At 46.8% G+C, this 17,093-nt stretch overlaps 1 protein-coding gene across 1 annotated transcript in view; it reads right to left on the bottom strand.

The window, feature by feature from the left end:
- Positions 1-17,093, bottom strand: part of bmp6 (bone morphogenetic protein 6) — a 124,802-nt gene that overhangs the window by 56,348 nt on the left and 51,361 nt on the right. The gene's annotated exons all lie outside the window — the stretch shown is intronic.

The raw sequence follows: 17,093 nt of genomic DNA, 5'->3' as shown, positions 1-17,093 counted from the left end.
CATCTCAGAAGGTAGTGGGGTTCAAGGCTCATTTCAGAAATGGATGCAAAGATTGACGCTGGCACTCCCAGTGCAGTACTGAGGGGGTGTGGCACTGTTGGAGGTGCACCATTTTGGATGAGAATTTTAACTGCGAGCAGGGGAGTTCAACCAGGTGTCCTGGCCAACACTCATCCCCTAATCGACATCACAAAGACAGATTATCTGGTCATTATCTTTTTGTGGGAGCTTGCTGTGCGGCAATTGGCTCCCACGTTTCCTACATTGCAACCGCGATCACATTTCAAAAGTATTTCATTGGCTGTCAAGTGGGACATCTTGTGGTCATGAGGCACTATATAAATGCAAACCTCTCTTTTGTTTCCTATTTAAGCCACTCACCATCCCGACTTGGAAATATATCGCCATTCCTCCACTGTCGCTGGGTCAAATACTGGCACTCCCTCCCTAAAAGCACTGTGGGTGTACCTACACCTCAGGGACCGTAGCGGTTCAAGGCGGCAGTTCACCACCACCTTCTAAAGGGCAACTAGGGCAGGGCAATAAATGTTGGCCTAGCCAGCGACGCCCACATTCCCGGCTCGGGTCACTGTCTGTGTGGAGTTTGCACATTCTCCTCGTGTTGCGTGGGTTTCCTCCGGGTGCTCCGGTTTCCTCCCACAGTCCAAAGATGTGTGGGTTAGGTTGATTGGCCAGGTTAAAAATTGTCCCTTAGAGTCCTGGGATGCGTAGGTTAGAGGGATTAGCGGGTAAAATATGTGGGGGTAGGGCCTGGGTGGGATTGTGGTCGGTGCAGACTCGATGGGCCGAATGGCCTCCTTCTGCACTGTAGGGTTTCTATGTTAAAATGAATTTTAAAGATTCAGGGTGTCAGAATGAATTTGAAATTAATTTTGGTTCTTAGCAATGATTCTACACTGGAATCTGAATTATGTGAGAGAGAGACAATGAGAAAAACAGTCCATCATAGCTCCATCAAATTGCAATTAATCAGAGCCGCCCATAATTTATTTAGCGCTGATATTTCTCAGAAATCAGAGGCGCTGATTAGGGGACATTGCTACATTGAAACCCCACCATCCAAAAGTCTAAAATAATGGCCAAAATTTTCCAGCCCTTCCCGTCTGCAGAATCAATGACAAGACAGAGTACAGGAATGAGATAGAGAATCTGGTGAACTGGTGCAGCAACGATAATCTCTCCCTCAATGTCAACAAAACGAAGGAGATAGTCATCGACTTCAGGAAGCGTAAAGGAGAACATGCCCCTGTCTACATCAACTGGGACAAAGTAGAAAGGATCAAGAGCTTCAAGTTTTTAAGGTGTCCAGATCACCAACAACCTGTCCTGGTCCCCCCATGCTGACACTATAGTTAAGAAAGCCCCACCAACGCCTCTACTTTCTCAGAAGACTAAAGGAAATTTGGCATGTCAGCCACGACTCTCAGCAACTTTTACAGATGCACCATAGAAAGCATTCTTTCTGGTTGTATCACAGCTTGATATGGCTCCTCCTCTGCCCAAGACCGCAAGGAACTACAAAAGGTTGTGAACGTAGCTCAATCCATCACGCAAACCAGCCTCCCATCCATTGACTCTGTCTACACTTCCCGCTGCCTCAGCAAAGCAGCCAGCATAATCAAGGACCCCATGCACCCCGGACATTCTCTCTTCCACCTTTTTCCATTGGGAAAAAGATACAAAAGTCTGAGGTCACGCACCAACCGACTCGAGAACAGTTTCTTCCCTGCTGCCATCAGATTTTTGAATGGACCTATCTCGCATTAAGTTGATCTTCCTCTACACCCTAGCTATGACTGTAACACTACATTCTGCACCCTCTTGTTTCCTTCTCTATGCTTTGTCTGATTGGCACATAAGAAACAATACTTTTCACTGTACGTTAATAGTTGTGACAATAATAAAATCAAATCAAATCTTCCGGTTCTGCCGACACTGGCCCCCCACAGCGGAGGGTGCAGGGCATGCCGAACCTTGTAGACATCAGCAGGACCAGAGGATCCTGCCGTTGGCAGGTTGCCAGGAAATATGCCGTGGAAAATCCCACCCAATAAGAGGGAGGCAAAGGCGCAGTGGTATTTTCATTGTACCAGCAACTGAGGCCCCCAGTACTCAACCTGTTGCAGATGATGCAATTTCAATCCAATAAAAATCTGGAATTATAAAAAGGCCAATGATGATCACAAAACCATTGTCGATTGTTGTAAAAACCCCATCGGGTTCACTAATGTCCTTTAGGGAAGGAAATCTGCCAACCTTACCCGGTCTGTCCCACATGTGACTCCAGAGCCACAGCAATGTGATTGACTCTCAGCTGCCCTCTGAAGTGGCCGAGCAAGACACTCAGTTCAAGGGCAACTAGAGATGGGCAACAAATACTGGTCCAGCCAATGACACTCACAAAAGGGTATCGAATAAGGAAGGGCACGCTGAAGGTGGGACACCAACACACAAAGAAAGTTAAACTGGATCGCAGAAATGTCTTACTGGAGAGTCACTGACTTCTAGAACAAATTACTGAAACATGTGGTCAAAGTGGATTCAGCACAGCCCTACAAGAGAGGGATGGGTGAGCCCCTCGGAGTCCAGGAACATCTAAAACGGAAGTTGTTGAGAAGTAGCTGGAATCATTGATACCAATTACTTATTTGATGAATTCCTGCCCAATTACCTTGGAGTAATACCCCATGTCAACACTCTAGTTAAGAAAGCCGACCAACGCCTCTACTTTCTCAGGAGGCTAAGGAAATTTGGCATGTCAGCTACAACTCCCACCAACCTTTACAGATGCACCATAGAAAGCATTCTTTCTGGTTGTATCAAAGCTTGGTATGGTTCCTGCTCTGCCCAAGACAAACTACAAAGGGTTGTGAATGTAGCCCAATCCATTACATTAACCAGCCTCCCATCCATTGACTCTGTCTACACTTCCCGCTGCCTCGGAAAAGCAGCCAGCATAATCAAGAAGCCACACACCCCGGACATACTCTCTTCCACCTTCTTCTGTCGGGAAAAAGATACAAAAGTCTGAGGTCACGTACCAACCGGCTCAAGAACAGCTTCTTCCCTGCTGCCATCAGACTTTTGAATGGACTTACTAAGTTGATCTTTCTCTACACCCTAGCTATGATTGTAACATTACATTCTGCACCCTCTCGTTTCCTTCTCTACGAACGGTATGCTTTGTCTGTAAAGCGTGCAAGAAACAATACTTTTCATTGTATACTAATACATGTGACAATAATAAATCAAACCAAAAATCAAAATCAAAGTCTGGAAAGCAATTTGCCATTGCTATTTTCTAAATTGGCTTTATATATTTCTTTGGCTGCGTTTAATCACTCCACCATCGGTGACCATGGATACAGTTGCTGGGGTGCTCCCTGGACTTTAGAATAGAAATCAGAATCCCGACAGTGCAGGAGGCAGCTATTCCACCCATCAAATCTGCACTGACTGTCTATATGTCTTATCCAAGCCCTCTACCCCATCTTATCCCTGTAATCCCACAAATTTACCCCACTAACCCATCTAACCCGCACATCATTGGACTGTGGGAGGAAACCGGAGCATCTGGAGGAAACCCATGCAGACACGGGGAGGACGTACAAACTCCACAGAGTGACCCAAGGCTGGAATTGAACCCGGGTTCCTGGTACAGTGAGGCAGCAATGTTAACCACTGTGCCACCCATATAACCTCTTTCCTCCATTAAGACATTACTTAAAACCTCTCTCTGACCAAGCTTTTGGTCATCTGCCCTAATACCTCCTTCTGTGGCTTCAGTTGTTTATTACATTAAATTGGGCAAAAGAAGAAGGTGTTGTCGGTATGATAAAGATTGAAAAAAGACAAACTATAAAGCAGACACACAAGGCAAAAATGTCAAAAAAGTGGCAATGGTCTTAGATTGGCCTCTTCCAGGCTTGAGTCATCCGGCAGCCTCAGGGTTGGCATTGCAAAGCCTGGAAAATCCTGGTGGGATTGAGCAGCCAGTCACGGAGAGGTTCCGTGTCCTCAACTGCTCCACAGCTACAGAGGGCCCTTTTGTTTGAGTCCCCAAGGCGTGATCACTCACCACACACCTCACCACCCATGGTAAACAGTTGAGGCCGTACCAGGGATGGTGCGTCTGCTTCCAGCCAGACCGTCTCTCATCGGGAGAGGCTGCAGAAGGGGTTTGAGGGGGAGCAGCCCTTCCCCATCCTGTTCCATGAGGAGAATTGCTGGCCGCATCCAAATTGGTCTCTGGTTGATAATTCCACAGAAGACATCTCCCCAAAATACCTTTGAACGACGGGAGCTAGAATCCCCACAGTGCAGAATGAGGCCATTCGGCCCATTGAACCTGCACCAACAACAATCCCACTCAGGCCTATTCTCCGTAACTCCACGTATTTACCCTGCATCCCTCAAACCCCTTCTGCAGCCTCTCCCGATGAGACACGATCTGGCTGGAAGCAGACGCACCATCCCTGGTATGGCCTCAACTGTTTACCATGGGTGGTGAGGGGTGTGGTGAGTGATCACGCCTTGGGGACTCGAACAAAAGGGCCCTCTGTACCCTGCTAATCCCCCTGACACTAAGGGGCAATTTAGCATGGCCAATCCACCTAACCCGCACATCTTTGGACTGTGGGAGGAAATCGGAGCACCCAGAGGAAACCCACGCAGACACTGAGAACGTACAGACTCCACACAGACAGTGACCTGAGGCTGGAATCGAACCTGGGTCCCTGGCGCTCTGAGGCAGCAGTGCTAACCACTGTGCCAGTGTACTGTCATTGTAGCATCCCCTAGATTTTCTCTGGAAGGTTCTTCCTTCATTATGCTGCCTGATGTTCATAGGCCGTATACTTCAGTGAAATGTTTATAGCCATTCAGTATTTGCTGGTCCCTGTTATTATTCTTATTGTTTGTTTAATTTTATGATGATTAGTTGCGGGTTGGATGGGTTTAACTAAAGTGCCATGTTCTCCAGTTGGGCAGCAACTGTACCGGACAGTACCGGACCAGGCTAGAGTCACAGGCTAGCCATACAGACCCCGCCAGTTATGGCAAGTCATGATGGAAGCATGCAAAATTGCCAGTTCCAATGTACCCCTCCCTGACGAGCTCAATGCATTCTATGCCCGTTTTGAACAAGAGGTCAGCGAGAGCATGCGCTTCACCCTGGAAGCCTAGGATGAACCTGTATCTGGGGTCACCATTGCAGACGTCAGAGCAGCCTTCTCAAAGGTCAACCTACAGAAAGCAACTGGCCCGGATGGAGTACCCAGATGAGCACTCAGATCCTGCACAGACCTTCTGGCAGGGGTATTCCCAGACATCTTCAACCTCTTTACACCAATCTGAGGTCCCTACCTGCTTCAAGACAACCACCAACCCAGTACCAAAGAAAAGCCAGGCAGTGTGCCTTAATGACTATTGACATCCACCATTATGAAATGCTTTGAAAGGTTAGTCACTGCGCAAATTAATTCCGGCCTCCCAGATTGCCTGGGTCCACTACAGTTCACGTACCGCTGCAACAGGTCCACAGCAGACGCCATCTCCCAAGCCCTACACTCAACCCTGGAACATCTAGATAACAAAGACTGGAACTGCGACTGGATCCTGAACTTCCAAACCCATTGACCGCAATCACTAAGTATGAGCAACAGCACCTCCTCCACGATCATCCTCAACACCGGTGCCCCACAAGGCTGTGTCCTCAGCCCCTTACTATCCTCCTTATACACCTATGACTGTGCGGCCAAATTCCCCTCCAATTCGATTTTCAAGTTTGCTGACAACACCACTGTAGTGGGTCGATCTCAAACAATGATGAGACAGAGTACAGGAAAGATAGAGAATCTGGTGAACTGGTGTAGCAACAATAATCTATCCCTCAATGTCAACAAAATGAAGGAGATTGTCATCGATTTCAAGAAGCGTAGTGGAGGACATGCCCCTCTCTACATCAATGGGGATGAAGTAGAAATGGTTAAGAGCTTCAAGTTTTTAAGGTGCCCAGATCATCAACAACCTGTCCTGGTCCTCCCTGTGCCAACACCATGGTTAAGAAAGGCCACCAGCGCCTCTACTTTCTCAGAAGACAAAGGAGATTTGGCACGTCAGCTACGACTCTCACCAACTTTTACAGAAGCACCATAGAAAGCATTCTTTCGGGTTGTATCACAGCTTGGTATGGCTCCTGCTCTGCCCAAGACCGCAAGAAAATACAAAGGGTCGTGAATGAAGCCCAGTCCATCACGCAAACCAGCCTCCCACCCATTGACTCTGTCTACACTTCCCGCTGTCTCGGAAAAGCAGCCAGCATAATCAAGGACCCCACGCACCCCGGGCATTCTCTCTTCCACCTTCTTCCATTGGGAAAAAGCTACAAAAGTCTGAAGACACGTATCAACCAACTCAAGAACAGCTTCTTCCCTGCTGCTGTCAGACTTTTGAATGGATCTACCTCGCACTAAGTTGATCTTTCTCTGCACCCTAGCTCTGACTGGAACACTGACTCTGCACCCTTTCCTTCTCTATGTACGGTATGCTTTATCCGCATAGCTTGCAAGAAACAATACTTTTCACAATACATGTGACAATAATAAATCAAATCAAGAATCAGAGCTAGTACTGAGTTAATGCAATATTTGTGCATTAACTTTCCCAGTTAAGTCTATTATCAGGTCATTTCTGCTCTGGATCTTCTGTGATAACTTGGTGAGGTGTTCCCAGTGGGGAAGTTATTCCTAAATATACTAGCTTTGGATCATCAAGTGATGTTGCATTCTTATGATACGAGAGCATGGGATGGGAGCACAGCAACACCGTCTTCAACATCAATCTCAACTTTGTGCAACAGTCATTGATGATGGAGATACCCTGGGTTAGTGGGCTGAGGCACTCATGCTCTCTTCGGGAAACTAAGCAGTAAACTGTGTCACCACAGTTCTTGATTATACTTGTGTGGGAGCAGTTTACCTGCACGAAATGAGCTAACAAGGGACAGACTCCCTGCCATGTTTTTTTTTATTCATTCATGGGATATGGGTGTCGCTAACTGGCCAGCATTTATTGGTAGCACAAGCTTTCGGAGTGTCGCTCCTTCTTCAAGAAGGAACGACACTCCTGAAAATGACAAACCTGAAGGAGTGACACTCCGAAAGCTTGTGTTACCAAATAAACCTGTTGGACTTTAACTTGGTGTTGAAACACTTCTTACTGTGTTTACCCAAGTCCAACGCTGGCATCTCCACATCACAGCATTTATTGCACATCCCTAGTTGCCCTTGGAGGTTAGCTGAGAGTCAACCACATTATTGTGGCTCTGGAGTCACATGTAGACCAGACCAGGTAAGGACGGCAGATTTTCAACAATTGACAATGGTTTCATGGCCATCAGTAGATTCTTAATTCCAGATATTTTTTATTGAATTCAAATTTCACCATCTGCCGTGGCAGGATTCGAACCCGGGTCCCGCTGAGTTTCTGGATTAATAGTCTAGCGATAATACCACTAGCCCATCGCCTCACCTCCTGTTGATTTTGAGTAACCATTGAATGGTTACAACATAGAAAGAGGTCAGGGGGAGATGATGGCCTTGTGGTATTACCGATAGACTATTAATCCAGAAACTCACCTAAAGATCTGGGGAGCCGGGTTCGAATCCCACCAGGGCAGATGGTGGAATTTAAATTCAATAAAAAATATCTGGAGTTAAGAATCTACTGATGACCATGAAACCATTGGCGATTGTCGGAAAACACCACCAGATTCATAAGCGTCCTTTAGGGAAGGAAATCAGTATGGCCTACACGTGTCTCCAGAGCCACAGCAATGTGGTTGACTCTCAACTGCCCCCAAAGGGCAACTAGGGATGGGCAATAAATGTTAGTCAGCCAGCGACGTCAATGTCCCACGAATGAATAAAAAAAGGCACCATGCCAACTCATGTGCAACTCACTTCATTCCCTGCCTTTTCCCCGTAGCCCTGCAAATTATTTTTATTCAGCTAATTGCCCAATTCCCTTTTGAAAGCTATGTTTGAATCTGTCGATGCCATTCTTTCAGGCAACATATTCCAGATCCCAACCACTTCCCTCATTCCACCATTGCTTCTTTCACCATTCTCCTCAAGCCGGGGGTCCTCTGGTTCCTGATCCTGCAGACAACAGGAACAGCTACTCGCCATTTTGAACAACTCAATCAAATCTTCCCCTCAATTTCTCCTCAGAGAAGTCACCCCCAGTTTCACCAACCCATCCCCCGTAATTGAAGTTCTTCATCCCTGGAATCATTCTCCTGAATCTTTTCTGCAACCCTCTCGAATACCTCGGCAACCCAAGAACAATACAGCGGAGAGTTGTTACGACAAGGCGTGGTCTGCTTAGATCTCCAAAGAAGCACTTGAAAAAAGTGGCTACTATTTAAACTTGATGTGGTGGGAATCAGGCAAGACCCAGAGTGGATAAAAACTGGATCAGGAGCAGTGGCTGCTCAATGGAAGTTATGTTGAGGTAGCAATATCCCAAAGTGGTTGCCCCAGGGACTCGATCACAGCACAGGAAGCCGCCATGCAGCCCATCCTTGCTTGTGCAGACTCTTTAGAGAGGCAGTTGTGCTTGTCCCAAACTCTGCTATTTCCTCTGCTTAACCTGTGCAGAACTACCTCTCTAACTCAGAACTGTGGAATCATTGAATCAATATAGCGCAGAAGAGGCCATTCGGCCCATCGAGTCTGCACTGACTCTGACAGAGCATCCCAAACCCCCTCACCCACCTTATCCCCGTAACTCCCATACATTCACCACGGTTAATCCTCCTACTCCCACCTCCCCGTTCCTCTCCCCCCCCCCCCCCACTCCCACCTCCCCACTCTTCCCCCTCCCCCCTACTCCTACCCCCCACCCCTTTCCTAATCCCACCTCACCTGGAGGAAGGTTGTCCTTGCTATAGAGGGAGTGCAGTAAAGGTTTACCAGGCTGATTCCTGGCATGGCGGGACTGAGAAGTGACTGAGTCGGTTAGGATTATATTCACTGGAGTTCAGAAGAATGGGGTGGGAGGAACTCAGGAACCTACAAAAGATACTGACAGGACTATACAGGGTAGATGCAGGAAGGATGTCCCCAATGGTGGGGGGGGGGGGGGGAGAGTTCAGAACGCGGGGGGTGCGGGAAGGGTACTGAATTGGATGACCAGCCACGATCATGATGGTTGAGCAGATGCGAAGGGCCGAATGGCCTACTCCTGCCCCTATCTTCAATGTTTGGGTATATCCTGGTAAACCTCCTGTGTAGATCTTTCCTCAAGTGTGGTGCCCAGAATTGCCTGCAACACTCAAGCTGAGGCACAACTATTGATTTATAATTTTCCAGCATTACCCACTTTTCCTTTATATTTACAAACCAGCTTATCAACTTGCCCCGACACCCTTAAAGATTTCAGTAAATGGACACCAAAGTCTCATTCACAATTTCCAAAGCAGTGCTAGTTATTAGTTTTCAGTCTTTCCATACTAGACCTACTAAAATCTACTCCAACTAATGTGTGTGTGCATAACCTCCACTGCACCATTGCCACCGGAATCCCCCAGTTATCTATCCCTGGACCCCTCCTATTTCTCATCTATATGCTGCCCCTCAGCAACATCTGAAAACCCATCAGGTTCCATATATACACTGACAACACAGCATCACCCCTCAGTTATCGTATCGCTCATCAGCAACCACCCAACTATTGGATAAGCAGATATTTTGTCGAATTAGTTACCGAGAGGACAGGAGCTAAAGGCTTGGGGCCCACTCCAGAATTCCCTCCTGTAACTTCCTCCTCCTCTACCACACCCTTGAATCCTCTGCTCTTCCCCATCTTCCCCCACTCCTCCCCACTCAACTCCCCATCCCCACTCTCCTACTCCCCTCTTTCCTCTCCCCCTCTCTTATTCTCATCTCCCCACTCCCCCTCCTACTCCCATCTTCCCACTCATCCCCACGCCCTACTCCCACTGCCCCTCTCCCACTCCTCCCCCCCCAAAGGGGGATATAATTTATGTAGTGCTCTGCCCGAGTGTGGAATGCTTTGACACAGGCAGGAGAGCATTGCAACTTTGAACAGCAAATTTGAAAAATGTTTGAAGCAGAGAAAGTTGCAAAGGCGATGATAAAGAGATCAAGTGCGATAGAATTAGCTTTGGGCGGCTCTGGCAAAGAGCTAGCATGCACATGGTGGGCTGAATAGACTACTCCCGCCCCAGTTCAATGGTAGGGGTTCGAGGTTCTTAAAAGAAAGGCTTACGGTGCAGAGGCTGCAGTCTTGTCACGTCTGTGCCCCGAAGCACCAACTGAAACCAGGATACAAACACATTTGCATGGTGACATGAAAGGCTGATGGGGCCTACCCTTTTTCCCAAGGCCTTCAGACCGGCTTTCTTCAAAACCCATAATTAACCAGGTGTTTCGCAGACTGGTCAGGCGTACGTGATGTAACATCAACACCCTTTCATTTGCTTTTCAGCGCAGACTACTCCGAAACCTCCCCGTTTCCACCGGTTAATTCCTTTCAGACTTTGACTATCAGCGCTTTGCACTCAAGTCTAAAACAAATTAAACAATTTCTCAGGATTGCCTTTCCCTTTTCGTGAAGCGTTCATCCACAGCTCTTACCACCAGGTGAGGGTTAAAATGAAATTAAATCTTCTCAATGAACCTACCTAACACAAATCCTTAACAAGAAGCGCAGTGATTAAATACCACCACCTTTTTTTACTTCATGGACTCAAACAGGATAAACTAAGTGTTCTTTAACGCCCCCCCACCATTTCCCTTGGTGACTTCCTTATCGAGACAGTAGTATTCTTGCACTTTATTCAAGGGAGAATTCAGTTTTGCTCTTGAAAGGGAAAAGAACACATGATTTCATGCTAACACAATGCCACCCATTGTGTGTGTTTGGCAACCTGCAAGATGTCCTCTTTGTTTCTCTCCAACTGAGCATGAAATTAGATTATTCATAACCTTTGAAAATATCCTCGGAGTGGATGTCTTGTATCCATGCCTATTATATACATGTGCTAATGGTATGCCCAGCAGCAACTCCAGCTTCTGAATCATTCTGCAGCGAACTGTAGTGTAAACCACGCTTCAACCTGTTATAATGGTCAGTTGGAAAGTCTCTGAAGTCACCCATCGCATGGTCAGAGGTCTACAGCACAGAGAAAGGCCCTTCAGCCCATCGTGTCTGTGCCAGTCAAAGACAAACCACCCAAATCCCATTTCCCAGCACTTGGCCTTGTCATCGTAATGCACATTAAAAAATTTTTTTAATTATTCATTCATGGGACATGGGCGACACTAGCTGGCCAGCATTTATTGCCCGCCCCTAATTGCCCGAGGGCAGTTGAGAGTCATCCACATTGCTGTGGATCTGGAGTCACATGTAGGCCAGACAAGGCAAGGACAGCAGATTTCCTTCCCTAAAGGACATTAGCAGACTAGATGGGTTTTTAAACGACAAATCGACAATGGTTTCATGGTCATCGGTTGATGCTTAATTCCAGTTATTTTTTATTGAATTCAAATTCAACCAACTGCCGTGGCGGGATTCGAACCTGGGTCCCCAGAACATTAGCTGAGTTTCTAGATTAATAGTCTAGCGATAACACCACTAGGCCATCGCCTCCCCATGTTGTCAGGGTCTCTATCTCCATAACCCTTTCAGGCAGCGAGTTCCAGACTCCCACCAACCTCTGGGTGTAAAAGATTTTCCTCACATCCCCTCTAAACCCCCTGTCCCTTACCTTAAATCTATGCCCCTTGGTCACTGATCCCTCCACCAGGGGGAAAATCTTCTTCCTGTCTACTCTACCAATGCCCCTCAATTTTATACATCTCAATCATGTCCCTCCTCAGTCTCGTCTGCTCCATGGAAAACAACCATAGACTATCCAATCTTTCTTCATAACTAAAACTCTCCAGACCAGGCAACATCCTGGTAAACCTCCTCTGCTCGCTTTGCAGTGTAGGCCTTCACAAGTTATGCATGCAAGCAACAAAAATGGTTACGGTTAAATTTGGATTTCAGTAACCTGAAGATAGATTAAAAAAAACAACAATTTGAAAGCCAGTGCACTGGTGCTCATTCCAAGCATTCAACGGTTTAGTCCAGACTAGTCTTGACTAGTGGCGTGCCTCAGGGATCAGTGTGGAGACCGCAATTGTTTACAATTTATATAGATGATTTTGAGTTGGGCACTAAGTGTAATGTGTCAAAATTCGCAGATGACACTAAGATGAGTGGCAGAGCAAAGTGTGTAGAGGACACTGAATGTCTGCAAAGGGATACAGATAGTTTGAGTGGGCAAGGGTCTGGGCAGATGGAGTACAACGTTGGTAAATGTGAGGTCATCCATTTTGGTAGGAACAACAGCAAAATGGATTATTTAAATGGTAAAAAATTGCAGCATGCTGCTGTGCAGAGGGACCTGGGTGTCCTTGTGCATGAATCGTAAAAAGTTAGTTTGCAGGTGCAGCAGGTAATTGAGGCAAATGGAATTTTGTTCTTCATTGCTAACGGGATGGAGTTTAAAAACAGCGAGGTTATGTTGCAGCTGTATAAGGTGCTGAAGATAGGCCACAACTGGAGTACTGTGTACAGTTTTGGTCTCCTTACTTGAGAAAGGATATACTGGTACTGGAGGGGGTTCAGAGGAGATTCACTGGGTTGATTCTGGAGTTGAGAGGGTTGGCTTATGTGGAGAAACTGAGTAGACTGGGACTATACTCATTCGAATTTAGAAGAATGAAGGGGGGATCTTATAGAAACATATAAGATTATGAAGGCAATAGATAAGATAGAAGCAGGGAAGTTCTTTCCTCTGGCAGGTGAAACCAGAACAAGGGGGCATAGCCTCAAAATAAGGGGGAGTAGATTTAGGGCCGAGTTGAGGAGGAACTTCTTCACATAAAGGGTTGTGAATCTGTGGAATTCCCTGCCCAGTGAAGCAGTTGAGGCTACCTCATTGAATGTTTTTAAGGCAAGGATAGATAAATTTTTGAAGAGTAAAGGAATTAAGGGTTATGGTGAGTGGGCGGGTAAGTGGAGCTGAGTCCATGAAAAGATCAGCCATGATCTTATTAAATGGCGGAGCAGGATCGAGGAGCCAGATGACCCACTCCTGCTCCTAATTCTTATGTTCTAACACACCAGGTGGGATATTTCCCAGTCCTGGCAGGGCCAGGCATTATCCTGGACATTTACAGGAAAGCCCAGGAGGGCAGCTAAAAGTCAAACTGAGCTGGAAAATCTCTGCCACTGTTATTTCACAAAATAGTGAACTCACTGTGGTGCAGTATTTACACTGCACAATATTAAACAACTTGTGTAGTTTAATGTATGGACAACTAAAAACGGAAACATTTGATGCTTGAGTCAGATTTGGAATTTATTGGTGGCACTTATTAAGAACATCATTAAAACCATGATTGAGATTTTCCTCATGTACAGTTCAGACTCTGTGCACCATCCCGAGGCTCCGTCAAATCAAAGTAAACTGGTCTCCAAATGGAAGTATAATCGTGCATCAGAAATATTTTCAGTTAATTTTGTTGCCTTGCCCAGCACAGCTGTGAAAAGGGGCGGCACAGTGGTTAGCATCGCTGCCTCACAGCACCAGGGAGCCAGATTCAATTCCAGCCTCGGGTGACTCTGCGCAGAGTTTGCATGTTCTCCCCGTGACTGCGCGAGTTTCCTCCAGGTGCTCTGGTTTCCTTCCACGATCCAAAGATGTGCAGGTTAGGTTGATTAGCCATGTTAAGTTTCCCCTTAGTGCCAGGGGAACTAGCGGGATAAATACGTGGGGTTATTGGGATAGGGCCTGGGTGGGATTGCTGTCAGTGAAGGCTCAATAGGCCGAATGGCCTCTTTCTGCACTATATGGTTCCAAGTGGGGCTGGGGTGAGGGGTGGGGGGAGGGGGGGGGGTGGTTTGTGGTGGCACATCTTTGCCCTTGCTTCTTGCTAAAGAACTGCATGCAAATCTCTCACAAATGGACCACCTCAGGATTTCTGTTCTCTTCTACCAACACGTGCCCCCCAACTCTGTCCACTTGCTCCTCTCCCCCAGAATCTTATGTCTTATCATTCACTCATTCAGCATTTTTCCCAATTGAAGAGGGAAAAATCAGAGCAATTGTGGGGCACAGTCGCACTCGTTTTGTTTTTTTCTTAATTCTTCTAGCGCTTTAACAAAGAAATTATTGAGTGAGTGTAATAAGTCCTCAGAGGCGGAAGTCCCTTCACCAGAATTCCTTTATTTACAAGATCCAACAGAGCGCTCTCAGTATGTAGTCTCCATCCGGAGCGCCAGAGGAACTGACACGCCTGTTTTAGTACAGAACATGGGGCTCCCTGATTGGACCATCAATTTGGCCCTTAATCAGGGAACCCTTTTTGTGGTTCATATTCAAGCAGGCCAAACTTCAATTGCCTGATTAAAATCATTAGTGAGGAAATCACATGTCCACCATGTACTAATCTAGGAAATTAAGTCACACAAACTGAACAAATGCATCATGCCCTAGCTCAGGCCATTGAGCCAAGATTCCGGCCTTCAGTTTCGAAACATTATTTTGAAATAATGAATTATTTGACAATGTACTCATGTCCTCAAAGTCATTACTTTAAACGTTGGAAATGTTAGGTTTCGTTTTATTCCTCCAGGGTATGTGGGCGCCACTGGCTGGGCCAGCATTTATTGCCCTTGAACAGAGTATTTTGCCAAGCCATTGTCAGAGGGCATTTCAGAGCCAATCACATTGCTGTGGCTCTGGAGTCAGATGTAGGCCAGACCGGGTAAGGATGGCAGATTTCCTTCGCTAAAGGACATTAATGAACCAGATGTCCTTTTTACAGCAATTAGGGCGGCACGGTAGCACAGTGGTTAGCACTGCTGCTTCACAGCTCCAGGGTCCCGGGTTCGATTCCCGTCTCAGGTCACTGTCTGTGTGGAGTTTGCACATTCTCCTCGTGTCTGCGTGGGTTTCCTCCGGGTGCTCCGGTTTCCTCCCACACTCCAAAGATGTGCAGGTTAGGTTGATTGGCCAGGTTAAAAAAAAAAAAATTGCCCCTTAGAGTCCTGGGATGCGTAGGTTAGAGGGATTAGTGGGTAAAATATGTGGGGGTAGGGCCTGGGTGGGATTGTGGTCGGTGCAGACTCGATGGGCCGAATGGCCTCCTTCTGCACTGTAGGGTTTCTATGATTTCTTCTATGAATTGACAATGGGTTATTATTAGACTTTTAATTCCAGGTTCTTGTTGAATTCAAATTTCACCTTCTGCCCTGGTGGGATTCAAACCCAGGCCCCCAGAGCATCACCCTGGGTCTCTGGATGACTAGTGCAGTGACAATACCATTACGCCACCACCTCCCCATTAGAGAAGTGAAACAGAAATCTATCTATTCTAACAGGACTAAACAGGGTCAATGCAAAAAGGATGTTCCCGATGATGGGGGTGTCGAGAACCAGAGGTCACAGTCCGAGGTTGTTGGGTAGACCGTTTAGGACTGAGATGAGGAGACATTTCTTCACTCAGTGTGGCCAACCTGTGGAATTTGCGACAGAAAGTAGAGGCCAAAACATTGAATGCTTTCAAGAAGCATTTGGATATAGCTCGAGGCAAAAGGGATCAAAGGATATGGGGTGGGGGGAGATCAGGCTATTGAGTTGGATGATCAGCCATGATCATAATGGCGGAGCAGGCTCGAAGGGCCGAATGACCTACTCCTGCTCCTATTTTCTGTTTGTGATGCTGTTTGGGGCCTAAATATTAATGACTTGGAAGATGGAGCCAACTCTTCTGGGTCAAAGCAAATAACCAAGTAAACTAAATCAAATAAACTGAGGGACGGAGTAAAGGGACAACCCTGCAAGGTGGAGCCATGGGATTTATTTTTTCCTCGAGATTTATTTTCTACCAAAGAGGGGCATCGTGGTAGATCCGTCAGTGTGGGAAAGCGAGAAGCAGGTTACTGTCCCAGTGAGATCCTTCAGAATTACTCAGTAATAAAAGAGGCCAACTAAAATGTTAAACCATCTGCCCTTTGCCCACTTGCAGATGTTCCAGTGTTTGCTTCACACGGCCAGCCATGTTTGTTAGTTGGTCACCACAGATAATTTCTCAAGAGCTGCATGGGCTTCACGGCTCTCGCCCACGCTGGTATTAATGGCGCACACAACCTCCACCCAAAAAAAGGATGAAGGCCGATTTCTGTAATTTCACAAAATCCAATCCTCCCGCCAGCCATTCAGACCAGCGCTCCTTCGTCAGGATACGACAACCGTGACAGTTTTCCCAGCACAAAGACTTGTCTGCCGCAGCACTCCCAAGGCTTGAAAAGCTGCGCCGCTTTACAGCGAGCCACACCTGCTCACAAACCGCAACCCTGTTTCGCGAAAGTGATCCTCTCGGACTGGTTGTTACCCGAAACTTGTGGAAAAATAAAAAGCTTTGTGGAAACAAAGCCGTTGTCTGAAGGGATGAAAGTCAGCCTTTAAAAACGTGCTGATTTGGAAAATTATAGAAGCTTAATTTCCAGAGCGATTCTGAACAGCTTCCTCTGGCTGGAGCATACAGACCCCAGTCAGCCAGAACGATCACTCATTTCAGTCAGGGCACTTTAGTCTGCTGGGGTGCACTCCTCAAAAGATCCTGTTTGCTGCTGGATTCCCAGCACCCAATTCTAGGCCCTCAGGCAACACCATGTTTGTATTCAGGACAACGCCCATCACTGCTCTGAACAGAATGATATCTGACCGGCATTTCCAGCGTGAATGGGTATATTTGAATAGTGCGCGCTTGCCTGGAATCCACTGAGCAAAGTAAAACTGGAGAACATAGGTTTAAGGTGAGAGGGAAGAGATACATACAAAAGGGTCCAGAGGGGTAATTTTTTCACACGGAGGGTGGTGAGTGTCTGGAACAAGTTGCCAGAAGTAGTAGTAGAGGCGGGTACAATTTTGTCTTTTAAAAAGCATTTAGACAGTTACATGGGTAAGATGGGTATAGAGGGATATGGGC

The sequence above is a fragment of the Mustelus asterias genome, chromosome 7 (genome assembly GCF_964213995.1).
Source record: "Mustelus asterias chromosome 7, sMusAst1.hap1.1, whole genome shotgun sequence".
Taxonomy (NCBI): domain Eukaryota; kingdom Metazoa; phylum Chordata; class Chondrichthyes; order Carcharhiniformes; family Triakidae; genus Mustelus; species Mustelus asterias.
Note: the sequence above shows the minus strand (reverse complement) of the source record. Positions and strands in the feature narration are given on the sequence as shown.